This window comes from Myotis yumanensis, unplaced genomic scaffold, assembly GCF_028538775.1.
Source record: "Myotis yumanensis isolate MYYU_CA2020_CCGP unplaced genomic scaffold, mMyoYum1.0.hap1 SCAF_8, whole genome shotgun sequence".
NCBI lineage: Eukaryota > Metazoa > Chordata > Mammalia > Chiroptera > Vespertilionidae > Myotis > Myotis yumanensis.
In genome coordinates, this window is record NW_027223759.1 from 37,597,320 (window position 1) to 37,621,239 (window position 23,920).

Genomic DNA, 23,920 nt, shown 5'->3' on the forward strand with positions numbered 1-23,920 from the left:
TAAACTTTCAGATTTCATTCAGAGTCACTTCACTGGCTCTGTGAAGAAGTTAAACAAAGCTTTATTTAACCTTTCAATTAGGATTCTGAGAACACTTTGGGCATGAGAATTTAAGCTGTCAAATTTTCCTTCTGGGATGCTTTTCTTTCACAAATTAGTGTTTCTCAAAAGCATCCCATAAAAATAATGACACTGATATTCTAGATAACTAAAGCAGCTGTGTTTCTTTCAACAGTTCTCCTTGAGCTAGGAGATACAATTTTACAACCATAATTACATAACAGGCTGTCTTTCAAAAGCATTTTTAAAAACTAGCATTCTGTGCCTGCAGTTGATGAAAATAAGCTCCACTGTTAGAAACATATACTTGTGAATAATTGTTTTTAATTCTCAGAAACATGCTTGATGGCCAGATAAAAATGATGAATTCTAGGCACTTATTAAAATGTTTTGTCTTTCAAAGCACATGGTTGGAAATGGAAGCTATGCCCCCTCTGAAACACTTACCTCATTTCTTTTATTATCTGCTGCCACAGCTGTCAAGTATGAAAAGAACTTTATCTCCATATAACTGCTGGAAATCAACAGATGATATTCTGTATGCAAAGCTCTATGTTGTATCTTATACAGACAGAAAATATGAGCCATAGTTTCTGTCCTCAAGTAGTTAATCTCCATATATAAAAGCCTAAGTGACCATTATGAGCGCCTGACCGGTCGCTATGACATGCACTGACCATCAGGGAGCAGATGCTCAACACAGGAGCTGCCCCTGGTGGTCAGTGCGCTCCCACAGTCAACCTCCTGCGGCTGGCCAACCTCCTGTGGTCCCTCACCCTGGACTGGGCAAGACAGCCCCAATCAGCCCTGATCACAGGCCAGGCTGAGGGACCCTACCCATGCATGAATTCATGCACTGAGCCTCTAGTAAGTAAATAAAGGAGAAGAGACATTGATGTAAATAACCATGTTGTAAGGAAGAAAGTTCCCCTTAAAGATCCATTTTATTTTAAGGTAGAAAACTGAACTATAATGTGATGTAATGTTTAAGAGACTCACCTAAGAGGAAGCTTTGGTCTTTTTCAATATCATTTCACCTTACTTGGTCCCTTTCCCATTTCCTGTACTCTTTCCCTGTCCCTCTCACAAATAAATACAGGCACCAAGCCTGAAGATTTGCTTTCCCTTTTCATGCTAAGCATCACATAAATTCTACAGCTCAGATGCACATCTTCTTTCTTATTCCTCTCAAAGTGTTGTAGATATTTGGTCACATTTAATCTTGACAACAGGACATCAGTAGAGATTGATTGATTTATCTCAGAGAGTCAGTGGAGACACACATAGGCTGTTATTCCAATATTTCCACTATCCCATTAGTTATGAAATGGCATTAGGATCTGGTTTTCCATAAGCTCTGACCAAAGAAATTTTTAATTAGGCTTTAGTGATAGTTTATAACAATAATTAGCAATTCCTAGATATCCTAGAACAGCTGATCTCACAGAAATGGCCCCTCCACCCTAGCAGGGAAGGCAAAATCAAAGGGAACAAAGAGCTTAGGGATACACAAGCTCAGGACACAGTCCCTGCTTTATCTCCTCAGAGTTCCTGCTGCCCCAGGTGAGTGAGTAATGATTGGAGGCTCTCAGGACCCTCTTCCTGGCCATGAGCTGGGGACACAGAGCTGCTATTGGAGAAGCCAATGGTTTGTAGAAATTGGACCCAAATCTCTAGATTTTAGTTCTATTTTTCTTATATTGCTTTTTTTAGTCCCACAGAATATACGACTTTCCTCAAGTAATTAACTGACAAATATACTTTTGCTTCCAACTCTGAGTCCCACCCCATTTCAGATCTCACCTTTCTTTTCTCTTTTCCATGCTCAGGCCTGGAAAATTATTTATGTAATTAAACATGGAACCACTCTTCTTTAACCTACCCCATTATTCACTACTCCGGATACATGCTCACTGTGAGCCTTTAGGAAACAGGCTAGGGTGGCAGGGGGTGGGGGGTGAGGTGGAGGTAGGTGCTGTCACAGAAAGAACATTAAATGCTACAGTACAAGCTGATCTTTCGGGCTTTGTTGACTTTTGACACCCTATGTTCACTTCTGACTGTGAAAGGCAATCATTTCATCAACTCAAAACAATACAGCAAAGCTGTAGCCATGTTCCAGGGACTGTCTAGCAATTCGTCTCTCCAATGTCTTAGAGAAAATACCTACTGAATCTCATCCCACACTTCATTCTGATACCCTTATCCCCCCATATGTTTCTGTTCTTTGTAATTATATACATTTCAATACAGAAATCTCTATTTCAGAAAATAAAATGGTAAAAATAAATTTCAAACAAGCTTGGATCTTCCTGAAAAAATGTAAGTACTCACAAAACAGCCATTAATATATGTCATGGATTCATACAACATTTTCTTCAAAGTATCCTAAAGAACAATAGCGAACAAAATCCTAAATTCTCAAGTAAGCATTAGACTGAGACACATATTCAAAGCAAGAGCTGGTGAAAGGGTATTTGTTTTCATAAAATTCCAAGTCCCAGTTAATTATATTAATAGCAAAGCTTTTCATATTAAAGCATTTCTTACTCAACATCAGTTTTCACTAATAAAACCCAGATAACAAATACAAGCAGTAACGTCATGCCCGATTTACCTCCAAAGTGAAAATTGTAGATGACTCCCGATGAGCCAACAAGTATTTCCAAGTCAAGTCTGTTCTTGCTGTAGATTGCACTACACCAGATGATCCTTCATTGCACTGAATCCAGAGGGTATCCAAAATTCTACGTTAAACAGCAAAATAAGAAGTCAAAATTGAGGGAAGCGGGCTCTGGTCCTTGTCATTTTCACTCCATAATCTGAGACTATTTTTTAAAATTAAGTAACAGAAAATTCCTCTACATAACAATGTTGCCACTGACTTCTCTGAGAGAGAAATAGACTGATGTGTTGGGGAGGGGTTGAAACTCCCTCAATCTCCTCATTCCTTCTAACCAATTGAGTTACTTCACATTGAAAACTCTGGTCCTATTATAACATAAATGCAGTTATCTATGAAAGATTTCCAAGAACAGAGTTGGCCTTTACTCCTTAAAGCCGAATCTCTTCAGGATTCAAAAAATCCAAACTCAAAACTTCCCACATCCCTAAATGCCACTCTTTGCTATCTGTTAGTTATAGCTTGCTAAACTTTCTGCCAAGGTTCCCTCAGGCAGTTTGAGAAGAAATAAGAACTTTGAGAAGAGAATAATGAGGAACAAAGAAAAAGTCACTGAAAACACAGGTGTTTCAGCATAGGCAACTCATTTTCAGTTATCTTTCAAAGAATGTGCTGATGCTATTCTCATTACCAGTGTTTCCTTAGGTTGTAGTATTTTATTATAGGGCAATAACATAATTTATGGGGTTCTATTAACTCAGTCCCCAATGCCATGCCCAAATTGGCATTTAATATATAATTTTATTTTTTTCTATTTATTTATTTTCAATTACTGTTGACATTCAATATTATATTAGTTTAGGGTATACATCCTAGTGGTTAGATATTTATGTAATGATTCCCCCAATAAGTCTATTACCCACTTAGTACCATACATCTATATATACAAAAGCCCAGTGGCCAGAATGGTGGAAGGACCAGAATGACCAGAATGACCGGTGGCTGTGACATGCACTGCGGCAGCCAACCAGCCTGATCTGGGCCCTGATTGGCCTGGCCCCTGATCGGCCCCCAATGCCCCGATTGGGGGTAGAGCCAGCCAACTGCCCACAGCCCCTTACTCCCACTGGCCCGACCCGATGGGCCCCCATTTGGGCTGGCCAACTGGACCCCACCCGTGCACGAATTGTGCACCAGGCCTCTAGTAGTTATTATAAAACTGGAGGCCCAATGCACAAAATTCATGCAAGAGTAGGCCTTCTTTTCCCCGGCTTCCAGCACCAGCTTTCCTCTGGCACCCGGGACCCTGGCTTCCCTCGCAGAGGGAGGCCCCAGCCACCCTCCACAGCCCACCAGTGGCCTGGGCCTCCCTCTACAGGGCCCCCAACCAACCGCATCACACCCGCCTTGGCTGGCCTGGTGCCAGTGGGGGTTGTAGCGTGGTCTCAGATGGCCATCAAGATGGTTGTCTGGATGGTCATTCTGCTGTTCGGCCGTTTGGTCTATTTGCATAGTACACTTTTATTTTATAGGATTATTGACTATATTCACTATGCTGTATTTTATATTCCCATGACTCTTTAGTAACTGCCATTTTGCTTTTAGATAATACCTGCTATAACCCAAAGGAGCTAAACACATTATAAACTAGGAGGGTAATAAGCAAATTTCATTTAATTTACTTTTACAGATAATTTGAATTACAGTTTTATAGGTGTCATGGCCACACATGGAATCCAGGTCTCTTTTCTAAGGTGTCCCAAGTTCAAAGTCACATTGTGCTGAACATTTTTGCCTACTCTTTTGGGAACTGCTGCCATGCAACCCTTCTGTCAGTGGAGTGTGCCGCAGATACATTGCTATTTTCTTCTTTAACCACTCTCCTGACTTTTCACTCTTTACTTCTTCATTGTTATCTCTAGAGATGCTGCTAGAAATCTTGAAGTATTAGTGTGCTTCTTTGAACTCTTAACAGTTTTGACTATACAGCATCTATATATATAAAAGCCTAAGTGACTGTTACCACCAAACAACTGGAACAACCAGTTGCTATGATGCGTACTGACCACCAGAGGGCAGATGCTCAATACAGGAGCTGTCCCCTGGTGGTCAGTGTGCTCCCACAGCCAACCACAGATCAGCCCACTGCCCACCCGCTGTGGTGGCAGCATGGCGGTGAGGGAAGGCGGAGGCGGAGAGGCGGGGAACCGCGCAGTGGTGGGGCGCCAATGATGGCGGCCTTGGCATCTGGTGTCCATTCCTTCTGCGCCTGGCCCAGCAACTGTCGCCTCCTCTCCCGACCCTGCTGGGGCCTTTGGGCCCCAATCGGCCCGCCCTGATCAGCCCTGATTGCCAGCCATGCCTAGGGATCCAACCCATGCACAAATTTCATGCACCGGGCTTCTAGAAATATAATAATTGTATATAGTATTCTACCTAGGTCATGTGGGTTTAATCTCCCCAACTATATGGGAAGTGCTTTAAAAGCAGAGTCTAGCCCTGACTGGTGTGGTTGGAGTGTCATCTCTTATACCAAAATGTGACAGGGGTGGTGGGTTTGATTATCAGTCGGGCACATACCTAGGTGCACATACTTAGGTACACACCCACTTTGGTGTGTATGATAGATGTCTCTCTCTCTCTCTCTTCCTTCTTCCCTTTCTAAAAACAATGGAAGGAAGGAAGGAAGGAAGGAAGGAAGGAAGGAAGGAAGGAAGGAAGGAAGGAAGGAAGGAAAAGAAGGGGTTTACATCTTATTATTTTTACCATCTTCTTAGTGCTTTCCCCATGATGGACACATAGGAAGACAAAAAACACCTTCCAAGTTCCTATCTCCTGCAGAAGAGCTGACACCCTCGTGTGCTCTGCTACTGTAGAGATCTCAGCCCTGACATGTCCTTTCCTTACTTGTGTTTTCTTGCTACACAGTGAAATGTCCTGTCCTCATAGCTCAAGTTGATAAGTAGTTCTAGCAATAATCTTCCATGATTATGGTGTTTCACCAATGGTGAACTAACGACAGGCCCTGCCTTTCTAAACTGATGATGAACCAGGATCATGGCGAATTAATGTTCAAAAGATCTGGAAACATGCAGGGTTTTGAAAACCCTGAAATTACATAAAAATTACCTAAAATTATATAAATTAGGTGGCCAAGGACTACAGCTGGACATCAGGCTAGATTTAGTCCCCACATCTGCTCATTCAGCATGTTGCCTGCTTTAGTTACTTCTTTTTGCTTCAGGGAAGCTGTTATGGTGTTGATCAAGAATGAAAGAGTATGAGTGCGGGGAAGGGGGGGTGGGGGGTGGAAGTTGGGGGCTAATGAGAGGGATGAGGACACATTTGTAATACCTTAACCAATAAAGAAATTTTTTAAAAAAAGAATGAAAGTGATCATGATGATTTTCAAAAGCATAAAGTGCACTGTAGGAAAGAAAAAAAAAGGTGAAATGTTATTTTCTTTTTTCATGGAGCTACTATGTTTGACAGATTTAAAGACAGAAAACAGAGCTCTGGAAATAGGATAGAAGACACAAAAAGTCCCCAGTGTTTTTAAAGAGCTTATGAACTAAGAAAATCAGAAAGAGAAGTAACTAAAAATGAGTTAACAAAACTGGAGAAAATTTTGAGTTTTCTAGAAACGGTGTAATTTAAACAGTCACACAACGCATTAATCTTAATCTTCTCACAATTGAAAACATGATGTTCAAGTGTGTGAGCAATGAAGCAAGTGAAGGAAATAAAGAAATTTGTAAAAGTGTATCATCTTCATGTAATACTTGTATTCACAATATTATTTTCAAGGGTCTCTGGAAGAAAATTGATTAATTTATAAAAATGTTTTCTGTCCTAACTGGTTTGGCTCAGTGGATAGAGCGTTGGCCTGCAGACTGAAGGGTCCCAGGTTCAATTCCAGTCAAGGGCATGTACCTTTGTACCTTGGTTGCAGGCACATCCCCAGTGGGGAGTGTGCAGGAGGCAGCTGAATTGACGTTTCTCTCTCATCAATGTTTCTAACTCTCTATCCCTCTCCCTTTCTCTCTGTAAAAAATCGATAAAATATATTTTTTAAAAAGAGTAAAAAAAATGTTTTCTAAGGTTAAATTATATCCTCATATTCCTTCAAAAATTTCACATTTTATCCAAGAGAGCATACAGTTAGAACCAGGCTATCCACGAGTAGCTTATTGAAGGGGTAGCGCTGATTTGTGACTTGCAATTGTATTAGTCTATAATGACCACTATTGAAGTGTTTTATTATTTGGTGAAAAGTCTAGTTTCTTAAAGTTAGCATTTCATCTCACCATATTTATTTACTTAGTAAATTTAACCAAGATTGATGGCAGTATAACTAGGATTCAATGGAGCAGGGTGACTAGTATTCAGACTTTAGTTCACTTTGATCTCACTAGCTGTGTAACTTAGGTAAGCTGCTTGATTTCTCTATGCACCATTTACTCATCAGTAAACAAAGTTACTAATAATTTCTACCCTGTAGGATTGTTGTGAGGACTCAGTGAAAGAAAACACGCAAAATACTAAGTATGGGTCAGCTATAAAGCAATTATTTGATTAATATTAGTTGTTTTCACTCCTGTGCTAATACAGATACCAAATCTTAAACCAGGACATGTACAAAATGTGTTAGGGAAATATTTCAAAATCCAGTAGTTAGTACCATAGAGCTATTGTTTTCAGAAATTCTATCTGTGATACATACATTTTAGAAATTTTCTTTAAGCCTTTAGCAAAAAGTAGTAGTGGATTTGGGGGGTGGGGGCGGATAAAATTAGTCATACTAAACTATTGACTGTCATTAGGAAATTTTCAAATTTACAAATTTTTCTCATAAAATATTTCTGAGCAAATTAATTTTTTCTATGTATCAGAGCTTGCCATGGTTTTGGCCTCTCTTTTCTTAACACTTTAACACTTTATTGTCGCTCTCGTAATATTAACATGTTCATCAAATAAGTTGTTATAAAATTTGTAATTCTTCCTCTTAAATTGCATTATTTTCAACATTAATTGTAAGTTAAGTATGCACAAAATACAATATTGGGATGCGGGAAGTGGTAGAATGAAGAGGTAAAGAGAACATGAGGCTGCATTTTTACAGATCTGGATTCTAGTCCTGGCTTTGCCACTAATAAAGCATGTGCATTTTACAGGTATAATTATTTAACAATATTAACAACCAACATTTACTCAGTATTTATGTGCCAGACACTCTTCTAAGTTATTTATGCTTATTTGCTTTACTGAGTTTTTATAGAAATCTGTTAAGAACTAGTAAGGATCTGAGATTCTACTGTACTTGGAAGCAAATGTATTAGCCTGACATAACTTCATGGACATTGGCAGAAGACATAAGACTCCTAGGTCAGAGACAAAGACCTTTATTACTTATACTAATGTTCATAGCCAGAGTGTCAGCATTTGTACCAGTTCTCTGAGAGCCAGGTGATACCTGGCTCTACACTAATAGCTATTTAGTGTATACCAGGTGATACCTCTACACTCATTGGGCCATGTTACACAGTAGGAATCCTGAGATTAGGGGACCTAAATCTTTTATAATTGGCAGTAAGCACACCTCACTTTTGCTCCAGAGGGAGACATTATCTTTTTGTTGTTGTTGTTGGACAGTAAGCAAACCTTCACTTTGCTCTGGAGGCAAACACTATCTCTATCTTTCAAGCCTGTGGTCTATACAAACATTTTTGAAAAAGCAGTCCAGAACAAAGATGTTCGGTGTCTCTGTTCAAAACATAGGCAGGAACACAAGAAACCTATGGAGAATTGTCTACCAACACTCATGAATAGCTATTAGAATGAGCTGACTTCATAGATGCAGAAACTAAGGAAATGAGAAATTCCTAAGTGGCTAAATAATTTGCGCAAGGCTTGTGTGGAACTGCATTCAAACCCAGTCAATTCCAAGAGCCTAGTGTCTCAACCAATGTAATCAAGTGATATTCCCTTGAATGTCATTATTTAAATATATAGCAGCATGCAAATGAAGTTATAAGTGCTATCATTCCTGCATCTCACTTCCCTCATCTATAAAGTGGGCAAGGGGCCAGGGGAAAGAGGGCTTGGGTTAGAGGCTCTTTGAGATCCTTTCACATTTAATAATGCCATAATTCTAATGAAAAGAGAGCATGTGTAAGTGGATGCAATGCAGATTGGAAACACAGAGAGGAAAATAAGAGCATCTATTTCATTCTCAGTATACATTTTAAAATTTTTATTAAGACCTTTGTACTCCTTAATTAAGTTTTATGAGATTCTTGAGAGAAATGAGTATTGGATTACTACTTAGGGTATTTCTGGCCTTTCTAATAATAGTCATGACTAGAGTAAGCAGATACTTTATTTTCCCACTACCCCTATCATGAAACTTCCTTTTTGTATAATATGAGTGAGAATATTATCTAAGAATAAGATGAGGGCAGTCTTCAAGCTGCTCACGCCTGGCATGTTACCAGAGAAGCATGTGCTGGATAGAGCATTACCAAAGAAGGCAAGGAAAAGGGACGAAACTGTAATAACATTAGTGAGATAGTCGGGCCCCGCGTCCTCTTCACTTCCAGAGAAGATCAAGAGATTTTTTTTTTTAGTTGGAATCTGGCTTTAAAACTATATTTAGATATTGACTGACACTGTAACCCAGAACATAATATTAGACTCTATATCTTATCATCTCAAGTTAGATTGTGGTCACATGCCATCAATTTCACAAACCCTTTAAAAATCTTTTTTTTTTTTTTTTTTTTTTTTTGGCCAGAGAAGTGCAAGAGCAGCCATCTTCCTCCTTTATACATTGATGTCCATTAAAAATCTATTCTTGACCCTTCTCTCCTGTCATTCTATCAACTTTTTTCAGAGTTTCACATCTACTTCCAGGGCTTTTAAGACCATTAAATGCTAATGAGTCCAAAATCTTTATCTGTGGTTCTCTTGAGCTATGCAATCAATTTTCAGTTTAACATCTCTACTTGAATATGTCAAGAATTTTTCAAATTCAACCTGTCCAAAGGGAACTCAGTATCACGACTTGCAAACCCACTTTTTTTCTCCTTAAATGTTTTGTATATCATTTAAGGGCCTACCCATCCACTCAGGCTCCTATGCCAAAAACCTAGGCACATTTTACTTCACTTCCCTTATCCAATTAATCACCAAGTCTTGTTAATACAACCTTTCTAAATGTCCCCATGTCCACTGACATCTTTGCCGAAATTGCTAATCATTTTGGCCTTGACCATTGTATCATTTTGTAAGTGGTCTTTGGAGCATTTTATCTCTATAAAATGCATACCTGATCACGTTAACCTTCTGCATAAAGCCTCTTAACAGCTTTCCAGCTACCTACTGGATCAAGTCTGAATTCCTAATATGACTTATAGAACCGCCATAATTTAGCCACTGCTCTCCTCTCCAGCCTCATATTGACCAGGTCTCTTTATTTGAGCCATGCTAGTCTATTTTTAGACCCTCTGATCAAGCTCTCTCTTATCATCCCTCATAGACTATCCCTCTTTCCTTGGACATAATTTCCATTATAAAATAGCCATTCCTACTCACCCTACTCTGCTTAACAAATCACATACCAGAGAGAACTTCCCTGACCCCTAGACCACTATAGGTTTCCATCGTGCCTTGAGCTTCCTCTGTCATTAATACTGGTTTCGTTTTATAGTAATTATTCATAGCAATACTATCTGCCTCACTGGACTTTAGGCCTGGGATGGCTAAGCCTGGGATGGCAGTGAGCAAGCTTGAATTCGTAGCATCTGGCTTTGATCATGGCACTGGTAGGGACATAATAAAATATTATTAATGAATGAATAAAGAATTTGCCAAGCAAGAAGTTTGCCAGGTGCCATCTTTTTGACATGAAGGTCTGGAGTTACCTCCTTTTAGATCCCTTTTCTAATATGTAGATGGTAGAGCCTAGATAATTTTTTGGCCCAGGGCTCAAAGTGCCTTTGGTTTCTGAGAAAGTCAAGATTTAACAGCAAAAGTTAAAACAGTTCAGAATCAGTCCTCAAAATAAGAAAGAGGCAATGTCAGATTTTTTGTGTGTGTAGTTTATACATTATATATCTTTCCTATTTAAAAAATGCAATTTTATAAAGTGTAAAATTATTTAAAATTGTCACATTTTTCTTTTTGATCCTCAATTTAAAAAGAGTTCTTTCCTCAGGAGCATAGCAGGACTCTTTGTTCCATTAGGACCTTAAGGCAGGGTGTATAACCACATTCCTGCCTCCAAATTCAGTTGGTGTCTTGAATGCCATTAAGAATATCACCAAAGTATATTTTGTATTAAACAGCAACAGGAAGGAGGAAATGCTTCCTAGATCATGACAAGTTTAAATTATAGGACTGCAAACAAAAATTTATGAAAGGTCTTCTCCCTACTCTTAACCCACCAACTCTAAGGACACTTATGTGATGCAGGAGGTGGGAGCTATTCTTGTGGGTTCGAAGCATTGTGTTGGCTGCTTAGGCAAGAATTAAAACTAGGTTTTTCTTCAGTTCAGGGGGAAAAGTCGGGAGAATAGGGGAAGAAGAAAACTGGGTCATACACTTTCCTTTTTCTACTTAACTACTTACCACAAACTATGTTGTGTTCATGATCCAGTGATAAATAATTGTGAAGTGTCTGAGAGGAACCTTGGCCAACAACAATAAAAAATTTGAGTGATTGCAAAATTATGATACCAAGAGATAAGGAGTTCAGACTCCTTCCTTTTGCCCCATCAACAAAACAACATGACTATAATTAGAGTGAATACACCTTCAGATTTACTGAGGACAATCCTTGTTTAGTCTGCTGTCCTGGGCTAATTATTAATCATGATGCTGTTACTCTAAAAAAATGTCTTTGGAATATAAATTGTTATATGGTTATCCTAAACATAATAGGCATTTAGCATAACACAAACTCATTTGGATGTTTTAAAATTCTTTTTCTAAATTAAATGTATTGGAGTGATGTTGGTTAATAAGATTATACAAGTGTCAAGTGAACAATTCGATAATACATCATCTGTATGTTGCATTGTGTGTTTACCACCCAAAGTCAAATCTACTTTTGTCACCATATATTTTACCTCCTTTACCCCTTACTGTCTCCCCCTATTTGCCTTCCCTCTGGTAACCACCATACTGTAGTCTGTCTATGATTTTTTGTCTGTCTTGTTTGTTGTTGCTTTCAGTTTTATATCCAAGAGCAGTCAGGAAAGATAAAGGAATAAAAGGCATCCAGATTGGGAGTGGAGAAGTAAAGTTGTCCCTTTTTGCAGACAATATGATTCTTTATATAGAAAGCTCTAAAGACTGCACGCACAAAAACTATTAGAAACAATAAAACAAATATAATAAAGTTGTAGGATATAAAATCAATGTACAAAAATACATTGCATTCTTACATATTAACAATGATAGTTCAGAAAAAGAAATGAAAAAAACAATTCTTTCTGCAATTGCAACAAAAAATAAAATAACTAGGATTAATCTTAATAAAGATGTGAAGGACCTATACACTGAAAGATATGACGTTATTTTTTTCTTTTTTTTTTTGAGATCCTACTATGTACCAACTGTGAAGGCTCTCTTTTTCATTTGCGATCTAATTTATTTTCACAACATATCCACTAGGTAGATGATATCACTCTTCAAAAGACAGAAAACTATAATAAACAAATATTAAGGCGTTACCAAAGTACATGACAGCCACAGTTAAAACCCCTTTTGGGCAACTGGGAAACCATTCTCTTTTAATTACATTATGTGCAGGGTCAAAATTGAGCCTTAAAAACACTCTCCCTCCATTTACTATAAATAAGACAAACGCATAAACTGAAGCAGCAAGCAACCCAGAAAGTCTAAATTTGAGACAGAGTCAGGTTTACTCCTAGATGATGACTAAATCGGCCACAGACACTGTAATAGATCATAAATTCTAACCCAGCCCCAATGTCCTGAATGTGTTCTAGACCACTGTCTACACGTCCGGGGGCTCCCTTGAATAAGAAAAGACTCCTCCAGGACAACTTGCACTCTATGCGTCTCACTCACTTTGAAGCACTGGGAACAACGGAACTCCTCCCTTGCCTGCTGCCCACTGCTACCAGTCTTTCCCACACCCCAGATATGAAGAGAGATAATAAGGCCCTCAAATAGAAGTTTCCCGATTGTGAGTCATGGCTTACTCAGCCTTTGTTATAGAGAACCTGGCAGCCTTTGACACACACTGTTGATTTTGGCACTCTTAACTCCCCGTGCTCTTATCAAGAAACAAGTTACATGACTAATTTGCTTGAGAAATCACCTCTGTAATGAGTATAATAAGAACATCCTATGTTAAAGGGCTGGTGTTTAATATATGGTGTTTAATGTTTGTATATATGAATATGTACTCTTTCCTTGAACAATGCTTCACAGCTAATAGTTCCTCAATAAATATCTGTTATAGTGAATAAGATAAAATACCAAAAAATCTAACAGTATTATAGGGTACTTAATATGAGTCAGACATCATTACATTAAGAGCTTTATGGAGATTATCTTCTCTCTCTCTCTCTCTCTCTCTCTCTCTCTCTCTGTCTTTTTTAAAATATATTTTTATTGATTTCAGAGAGAAAGGGAGAGGGAGAGAGAGATAGAAACATCAATGATGAAAGAGAATCATTGATTGGTGCACATCCCCTACTGGGAACAGAGCCCGAAACCCGGGCATGTGCCCTTGACTGGAATCGAACCTGGGACCCTTCAGTCCACAGGCCGACGCTCTATCCACTGAGCCAAACCAGCTAGGGCCTCTCTCTCTGTCTTTCCATATGTACATATACACATCATATACTATATACTAGTATACTGTGTATTTATGCACCTGAAATAAATGAGCAGTATGTATTATACAAGGGCATGTTATCAAGAAAATTACAGTTATTGTAGTTATTTAAATTATGTTAGACAACATGTATTATTATATAATAAATGTGGTATCCTTATCTGCAAAACATAGATAATAATATTACCTAATTATTGGGGTTTCCAAGTAGACAGAATTAGATAATGCCGGTGAAGTACAGTCCCTGGCATATCTCAGGTACTCTATAAATTAGTAACATTCGCTTCATAACTCCCATGAGACTTTGCATATAGACAGGTACCTATTTTATTTAGGAGAAAAATCTTGTTCAATATTATATGTTAAAGGCACTGTTTTAAAATATATACACTTGTTCTATCATTGTAAATATTGTTACATTGTTATTAATATGTAAACTTAAAAATATTAGCTTTAAGGTTGACTTGGGAAGATAAAATATTATAGCCTACAATTTTCCAAAGATAGATTCTGAAAATTTCTCCTGAAAGGAGACTTTTTATAAAATGTACTTTGATCCAAAACAATGGAAAGGAAGATAAAATAGCAAAGTTCTCCTTATCTAAAAACTACAATTCCTGCACTTCAAGGTTAGTCCTTGATTAATTTTCTAGGCATGCCATGCTCCTTGACTGCTCAGGAACAAGGCCCAAGCCAACCAGCAAACAGTGCTGCCCTGCCCATTGGAGTTTTTTTCCAAGAAAGAAGAGGTGATCTAATTTAGGTCATGACCCAAAGAAACATTCTAAAGGTTTTGGTAAAGAAACTTCCTTGTTCTTGCAGAAATTGCTGAAGGAGCTGAGTTCTTTTTCGTTGCCTATTTCTGTGCATAGTTTCAAGGCTTAAAATGGCTGCAGTCATCTTGCCAGTGTTTGAGGGTTAGGCAGACACACAGAGGAGCTAACAGCTAGAAAGATGCAGAGAAATAGAGCTGCCTTAAGAAGCCCCTCAGATGACTCTGATGCAGACTAAAGTTTGAGAAACCACTGGATTAAGCCAGTTTGAGTCATATTTTCTGCTACTTGCGGTCAACATATATTAAATGTAACATATAGACTTGTAAGTGTATGCCAATCATTATGCTTAATAAAAAAGAGATTGCTTGAAAGTATACTCAAGTTGGCTAATGATAAATTAAAATGAAAAATTAAAGAAGGGAAATCCTGGTATATATGATAGGACTGGAAGATTGCCCTGTTTAAGCAAATAGTAAAACTCAAAGGCTTTCCACCCAAACTGCTGGCTCTATATTCCCGTTTCACTACTTACTAACTGCGTGGCCATGGGAAAACTATTTTAGTTTCGTCCTCTGCAACATGTAAATACCTTGTGCTGTTTTGAGCGTTAAATGAATTAATAAAATGGAGAGCAATTAACTTTTCCTGACATACACCAAGCACTCAATAAATGTCAGCAATTATTATTATTCTTGCCATCAGCAGGCCAACTAGTCACCACATCAGAGAAGTCCTGAGGAACTAACCACACCTCACTGCACTGACCACATTAATATTCTTTCAATAATGTGGAGTTGTTGGTGCCAAATTACACTCATGATGGCATTTGGATTCAAAGTCAGTAGTTTTATTACAAAATTTGTCTCACTATGGGGATGGCATTATAATTGTTCATTAAAAATTCCTCTGAAAAAATAGCTCTCAGAATCTAATTAAATGTTATTTTTAATGTACTTAACAAATGTCTACTAAAGGCCAAATTATAAGGCATGAATATTGATATTTTGTTATGTAAAATGCACACACACACACACACACACACACACACACACCCCTCTAGTAAAAATAGAAAAGACTGGATGTTAATAGACGTGTTGCAGTTTTTGTCTTTGAGTAAGGGAACTATGGTTTGTATTTTCCTTTCTATTTATTCTGTATTTTAAAAGTATATATTTATGTTGCCATTTAATAAAAGTACACTTCTAGAAAGCACATATAAAAATTACTTTTCTTTGAGAGAATATCTCAATGGTCAATCAATCCTATATTGTACAGCATTCAGTTCCCAAATTGTAGGGGTTTTTTTTGCTCCTATAGTCAGATTGGGTCAGAGTTCACTGCCTGGGCCAAGTCATGTCCCTGAACTTCAGGGCAGAAAACCAGTGGTGGATGCTTCAGGGCAGAGCACAAGCACACAGACACGCCGTTAGTGGGCCAATGCCAATGAGCCAGCCCATTCTGCCCAAGAGTCCTGTGGGCTTTAGTCTGGGAACGCACAGAAGGAAGCTGACCAAGTGTTCGAGGTTACATATCTCAGGAAGATTCTTGAGCCAGAAACCAGCCTACGGTCTCACTCACACTTTCATTCGCCGACAGCTACATTCTCCCGGCTAGACTTAGCGATGCTAAGAATTATGCACTTGTGAACCATGGTAGCCATAACCTATGACTCCAGAAAACAGCAATGCACAGCCAACAAGTAGAAGGTACACACATTCTAATCATGTTTAATGTACTTTGTTGATTTGTAACCATTCGTTTTCCTCCCATACTTTGTACATTCTAAACTGAGTAAGGGAGGCAGCGCATGGCAGCTTGACTCTGTACTCAGACAGCCCTGGGATTGAATCCAACTCTATACCAAAGAACTGTATGACCTAACAGACTCCTAACCTGTCATTCCTATGTCCTTAAGCTGCTATGAGGGCTAAAATAATGCATGTACAATGCTTAACTTGATACCTTATACAGAGGAAACACTCAGTAAAGGCTAATACCTAATAATATTGTTGTTGTTCTAGATAGTTTGTTCTCTTATCTGTGTTTTCTGCTATTACCACAGAATGGTGTAGAAGCAGCAAATGCCAGGGAGATAAAAGCCTTCAAATATATATGTGCTTTTTTAAATCTCTGTAATGAAGAGAGAAGTAAAAATAAAAACATACGTAATGTTTTTCAGACAGTGACGCTTTAGTCGTTTCAGAAATGCTAGGCCCCTAGAGAACAACTGGCTGCAAGGATACGAGTATAACTGTATAATTGCCAAATGCAAGGGTCCCGAGCTTGGCAGCTCACTTGTAGTAACGCTGAAATTCCCAAGACCTACGAGCTTCTTGCTTTCCCTCTGATGCCCACTGAGGTTCAGGTTGACTTGGAGCTCCGTTGATCTCAACTCAACGTGAACACTTTGGGCCAAAGCCTTGGCAAAATCCAGGCCCTCCTCTCTCCATCCCTGATGTCTGTATTTAAAGCAGGTAGATGCCAGGCTCCCCTGGGACTTCCAATGGAGCAAGTCACTTGAGGACCCTTCAAACTTTGGACAGCCCAGGTCAGACCAGACCTCATGTGCCCTCTCCAGGTCCTACTGATCTTCACCGCCTTCTCCCTTTGCCTAACCCACAGCCTCCCAACTGGGCAAAAACCAGGAAAGGGAAGCCCGGGCCACATCAGCAGACTGGATCTTATTTTACAAGGCATCGATGGACAGTACTTTAGTATATGTTATTGCAAGAAAACCTTGGGCACTAGATTGTTTCTTATGGAAAGGGAGCAGAGACTTGCAAACAACATATGACTTTCCACAGTGCAGTTGTATTTCTTCTCTCCTGGGCTCATTTGGAGGATAAATAAGGAAGACCTTGAAGCCAGTTTTGGAAAGACATCAAATCATAAAACTGAAATGATCTAAACAAATGATGCATCTATTTAAAAAAAACCCTTATGGAATTCAAAAGGACAATACTTTAGAGGTTAACAAGGTTACTTTGCTAATTAGGGTCCTCTCTCTTCTGCCAGAATTCCATGTTATAAAACCTCAACTCTGCCAAATATCTAAGGCTTAGAGTTATCACTGCATCTGTTACGTGATCTGCAGAATATCAAGGTTCTCAGACTCTTTGTGTCAATGAGGGAAAATATAGAATTCTGGATTTGTTTATAAAAAAGGTTTATAAAAAAGCATTATTCACTTCCTTTTCAGGTCCTATTTTCTTAAAAAAGTAACAGTTCAACCTGTTTGCCCAGCCCTACTTTTCTTTTATTGTGTGCTACATTCTATTGTTAATTAACAATAAGAATGTTCACTAGGGAAACCTTTGATGGATTCGTTTTTCAGAATAAAAATAGCTTGGTACTCTTAAAATGTGTACAGAAGCATAGATTTGGAGTCTATTAGATGTGGTAGCAGCTCTTGAACTTCTAAGTCAATGCAGGATTAATTCTGAAATGTTCTGTCTTACACTAAACAACTAAAATAATTTCTACTCAAGGTTTAAGAAATGCAGATATTTCAGCAAAGATCAAATCATCAAAGAATAATAACATAACTCAATTCCAAATACATTTATTAATTATAAAATTACCATATATCTAGTCTCTTCCATTGACTACTCACCCAGGATTTCAACAGGTTAGAGAAAAAAATCAGGATGGAGAATTGTTCAGGAAGCAATTTTGAAGTAGACTAAAGGAAATCGTAGGTACACTGAAGTAAAGAGATGTGCATTTTGTTAAACAAATGTGTTATTCTAAAAGAACAAGGTACCTATGAAAATATTTATAATTTATGCCATCCAAGTACATGTCTTTGTTATGATTTCAACGTGCCCTAGGCCAGAAGACCACTTTTTAAAAATATATATATTTTATTGATTTTTTACAGAGAGGAAGAAAGAGGGATAGAGAGTTAGAAACATCAATGAGAGAGAAACATCGGTCAGCTGCCTCCTGCACACTCCCTACTGGGGATGTGCCCGCAACCAAGGTACATGCCCTTGACCGGAATCGAGCCTGGGACCCTTGAGTCCGCAGGCTGACTCTCTATCCACTGAGCCAAACCGGTTAGGGCAGAAGACCACTTTAATTATTTCACAAATCAAAAAGGGAAGGCTCCCAGCACAGAGATCCATCAAGGATAGGTCTTTCAATGGTGTTGTGAGTTGAATTGTGCACCCTCCCCAAATTATTAAGTTGGAATTCTAACCCCTAGTACCTCAGAAGGTGATTTCATTTGGAAATAGGGCTGCCACAGATATAATTAGTTAGATGATGTCATACTAGAGTAAGGTAAGCTCCTAATTTAATGTGACTGGTGCCATTATAAAAAGGAGGACGTTTGAAACAGAGACAGGCACAAAGGGACACGCCATGGGAAGATTGGAGTTGCATTACCATAGCTAAGGAACTTCCAGAGGGAGAAAAGAGGCCTGGAACAGATCCTTCCCTGGGGCCTTCCGAGGGAGTAAAGCCCTAATGACGCCTTGATTTCCAACTCTGGCCTCCAGAACTGTGAGATAATACATTTCTTTTGTTTGAAGCCATCTTGTTTTTGATGCTTTGTTACAGCAATCCTGGAAAAGTAATGCAGATTTTTTTTTCTACTCTTCTAAACTTTATTTTAAAATATATTTCTTTATTGATTTCAGAGAGGAAGGGAGAGGGAGAGAGAGATAGAAACACCAATGATGAGAGAGAATCATTGATTGGCTGCCTCCTGCATGCCCCCTACTGGGGATCGAGCCCACAACCCGGGCATGTGCCCTTGGCCAGAATCAAACCGGGACCCTTCAGTCCGTAAGCTGATGCTCTATTCACTGAGCCAAACCTGGTAGGGCTACTCTTCTAAACTTTGCTGCCCCTCTCAAATGACACAAAAAATGCCAAATCAAATGTAGAAAGAATTATGAAGCAGAGGCGTGACCCTACACACTTCCCATTCACCCCAAGTCTCTTTCCTCCTGACCCTCTCACATGCCCAGACCACATGCCATCAGGGAGGCGATTTCCACAAGAGCAGCTACATCCACCTTCCTCAGGCCACACTCTCTGCAGAGGAAAAGCACAGCCGGCCTTCCATGCGGGCCCCACTGACTATCTGGCTGTGTTAAACCAGCCTTTTGTCAAAACTTTCTTTCTTGTCTGATTTAGTTGGGAAGTTTCATGTGTAATTTATTTATTAAAATACTTTTATTGATTCCAGAGAAGAAGGGAGCGGGAGAGAGGAGTAGAAACATCAATGATGAGAGAGAATCATTCATCAGTTGCCTCCCACACACCCCAAAGTGGGGATCAAGCCCACAACCTAGGCATGTGTCCTGACTGGGAATCAACCATGACCCTCCTGGTTCATAGGTCAACGCTCAAACATTGAGCCATGCTGTCTGGGCTACATATGTCATTTTAGATGGAAATGGGCCCCTTGTAGCAACTGCCTCCATCTTTAACCAACAGGGCTGAAATTCAACAAAAATAAGATCTTTTCCTTTCTGTTGGCCTGTGAAATAAACTGTCCCCCGTAACACACACACACACAACCTCATTGTTCTTTTGCTCTGAGACACACTGCAAATTCATTAATGGACCAAGGCCTTACCAGTAATTCTCATACTCTTGTAAGAGCTTATAAAGGGAGTGTTTGGCGCCAAGCCCTCAAAGCAGGATTCAGGTCTGGGAGGAAATGATTCATCTTCCTCTCAGGTGATAAAGTCTCTGATTGGATGCAGCAATCTGATGACCATGGCACACTAGAAGTCAGCCTCAGTTCTGAGCACACAGTCTGAGTGGCTTTTTGGAGATGCCTACAAACCCAAGGCCATGAGCAAGCCTGTGACTTGGTCAGAATGAAACATAAGGATACCTCTGACCACACAGAGTTTACTCGCCAGGATATCTGGCAATATATACTATGGCTGAGTGATAACTGCATTAAATAGTAGACAAAATAGCATATAGAAATCAAATCCGTAGATAATCCAGAAAGGACATTTTGGATAACACTTTTGCTATTCTGTACTTTTTTTAAAGAAATGTATTTTTAATTTCAAAAAGGAAGGGAGAGGGAGAGAGAGAGAAACATCAATGATGAGAGAGAATCATTGATCGGCCTCCTCCTGCACACCCCACAATAGGGATAGAGCCTGTAACTCGGGCATGTGCCCTGACCAGGCATCGAACTGTGACCTCCTGGTTCATAGGTAGACACCCAACCACAAAGCCATACCAGCTGGGCCCCATTATTGTTTTAATTCTTAATTCCCTCATAACAAATGACATTGTGGATCATTCCATATACTTCTATGCCATCTGCATATTTTAAACACATTTTTAAATACTTAGATAATATACTGACTGTTAGAACTGGATTGCAATATTATATCACTTTTCTATTTAAATACTAAATATTCCTCCAAGAAAACATCCTAAAGTTTGCCTCTCTGGATTACATAGATAATATCTCCCATAATTCCTACATTATTGATGGAAGTCTGTTTTAAATGATTATGCATATTTAGTAAGTTTTTATGGGCAGTGTACATAATAATCTTAAATATTTGTACTGTTAGAAACTTCTTCCTTCCACATCCAATAAGGAAAATAGTACGTAATAGTATAAATTACCTAACACTTAAGCAGAAGACTCACACATGCCCAGTTAATAACATTGTCCTGCTTTGTGTCCATAGACAAGTCTCTTTATTTTGTGAAATCTCAGTTTCCTCCTCTGCAGGAGGAGATGATTGTAGATCCTTGAGAGCTTCTTCTAACACTCTGGTTTTATTCTTTACTCCCTCTAGAAACTCAAACACTGACCTGAGGCTCATCATCACAGTATTCTTTTCTTTGGCTACCTTTCCTCCTCCTATTACCACACTGAACTCCCTTTGTCTAGTTGTTAGAACCCTTTCCAGACCACTCCTTCAGTACAACATGTAATTCTCCTGGCTTTAATTATCTGGAGATCACTTTCCTTGTTAATTTGCTGTGTTTTAATTTTTTATATCAAATCTAATTAGGAAGAACTTGCTTTGTCTGAGAGTAATTAAATTTTATCAGGGCAAATTAAGTATAAGCGGATGGCTTTATAGTTTATCTAAAAATCATCCTGGACTGCTTACTAAAATCTAAATTAAATTCCTTTCCATCCCTTCACCAGGAGGACTCCATGAAAAAAAAATTTGGGATTCTTGATCAATTTCAGCTTTTAAACGACTCTCTTTTTAAGGGAGTAGTTTAGAGGCCAAGAAATTGACCCTGAAAAAGAACAAATCACCAAAGGGTCTAACTCAGGATATATTTTATAATCTCTCTTTTCCTTGCTGCTAAATGTATCCTGTTGCCTTGGACGAAAGGAATACACCTACCTTATACAGTGAGCGGTTTTCTCTCCAGGGGGTATTTCACTCATTCAAGTTCACCATGGGTCAGGCTAAGAACAGTCCTCGTATAATTCATATTTCTTCCCATAGACATTCTTAACTGCTTCAGGATGTATGACTAATTAGAAAAAACACACACAGCAGGCACAGTATGAGCACATAAAAACCACCTGCACAGGTTGCCATTGTGTTTAAGTCACATAGATTGCCCTATGAGTCATTAACTTTCATAACAAGTCCTCAAAATCCATGTATTAGTAGAGAATGTATACGAGTGCTTTCAAAAATCCAGGTATGTCAAGTGACAACAGGAAAGCAGCATTTTCTCCTCACAGGGAGCAGTTTACAAACCTAGGGATTATGTCGTTATTACCAGAAAAGTAAAACTGTCTCTAATGGGTGAATATATTGTTTTCCAGTCTCACACAGATCTTGAAGCACAGGTCTCGGTTCAGGGGCCTGAAGGTGTTCGTTGTTCCTCCCAACACATTGTCATTTAGTTGATGAATCTGAAGTTGCCCCTATTCTGGCTGACCAGACATATTCATGGCCTTGTCGATATTTGAAATTCAATAAATGTTTAGTATTGAATTAGAAAAGAGAAAAGTGAGCTTTGAATAAAGGGTTAGGAAGTCTCATCTTAAGTAAAATGCACAACTGAAACCATAAACATGTCCCAACAAACAGGGCAGCTTTATGTGAGGTGGCACGCTTATCTGATCTGCCCACTCCGGGTGGGCCCTAGAACTTGAACTAGGGTAGATCCAGATACTATCAGGTGTAGTAATAGCTGGAAGGGTTTTAGGTTGGAAATTTATGAAGATGACTTATTTAAAACGAAGGAATAACTATGTATATAGATTACTACGGAGTTAAACATGCGATCCATTGCAAAAGCTTTTCAATAGCATCACAAGTTCCTGTATGATCTAAGGAATTGATTCTTTAACAAAAAAATAAAATAGCCTTATATGCTTTTTGGATCTAAGTTTCTAAATTGTTCTAGATAGTCTTCAACCTGTGCAGGTTCCACAGAAACTCTTGTGTGTGTCCAAGTTGTTCTTTTCCTGGAAAAATAATAATAAAAGCTAACTTTTGTTAATGACTTAGCACATTTACAGAACTGTTCTAAACTCCTATGTGTATTAACTCACGTTTCTTCTATCAAGGCCTCTATGGCTGTTTTCCAGAACATTTTCTATCTCAGACTTCAACTGCTCAGTCTTAGACTTGAAACGCTGTCTTATCAGGAAGGAGTCGGCTTTCCTTCAGTGTCTCCACTGGAGTGGGCGGGGAGTTAGTGATTGGGAAAGGCTGCTCTGCCTTCATTACCTTGAAATCTGTGTATCTCTCTCTGTGTCCTGCATGCTGACTGCAGGAGTAAAATTCTAGAATGTAACTTCTAGACTAGGACCAAGTTGGAATCGCTTTGCCCATTACACTTGAACATGGATAATATTACCCTCCCTATGAATGATCAATAATAGAGCTACATGCAAAAAATCATGATTACCATTGCAAAATATTACAATAATAATCTGTTGTCAATTGTTCATGAATTATTCCATGCCCATTATTTGCACAGGGTCTATATGTACTTTGTAATACCTAATATAGCTGTACTGATCCACTTTTCACTTACTTCCCATCTCTCAGATATATTCTACAGAGGTGTGATTCTAAATAACAAAGAGTTCCTCCCTGTCTCTTACTATAAACCACATTGTTGATGTATAGTTTATTCCCTTTTGAAGGATTCTACACTTGGCATTAGGAGTCTCAATTTATGATCTCTGTGTCCTCTTTAGCACCTAATTCAGAAATAATATAATTACTAGTATTTTAAAATGACTAACAGTTGAGTCTTCTCTACTAAGTGCTCTATATTCATTATCCTCCTTAATCCTCACAACACTCTTGTGAAAAAGGTACCATTCTTGACCCCATTTGACATATGATCAAAGTCTTTTTTGATGATATTAAATAATTCAACAATTAAGAGTTAGAAAGCAGGTCTTCTGATTCTGGAATCTGGTCTTCACCATTATAGCTGTGTCTTACACATAGTGTTCATGCTAACAAAACAAACCAATTCATTTGTTGGGTGAAGGCAGACCCTACCATTTTTTCTCTCTGGTCATGTTAAATGAGTAAGGAGGAAAATGTGGTGAAACAAAAGAAATCCTTTATCTTCAGCAGCAGAGCACCCCAAAGTTTT

General features: G+C 38.7%; 1 long non-coding RNA gene across 1 annotated transcript; it reads right to left on the minus strand.

Moving 5' to 3' along the window:
- Nucleotides 1–2,726: 2,726 nt before the first annotated feature.
- On the minus strand, nt 2,727–22,932 carry LOC139015624 (uncharacterized). Its single transcript, XR_011472467.1, has 3 exons — nt 22,857–22,932; nt 21,688–21,820; nt 2,727–2,807 (listed from the first exon to the last, which is right to left on the minus strand). It is a non-coding gene; the product is annotated as an uncharacterized lncRNA (long non-coding RNA).
- Nucleotides 22,933–23,920: the final 988 nt, after the last annotated feature.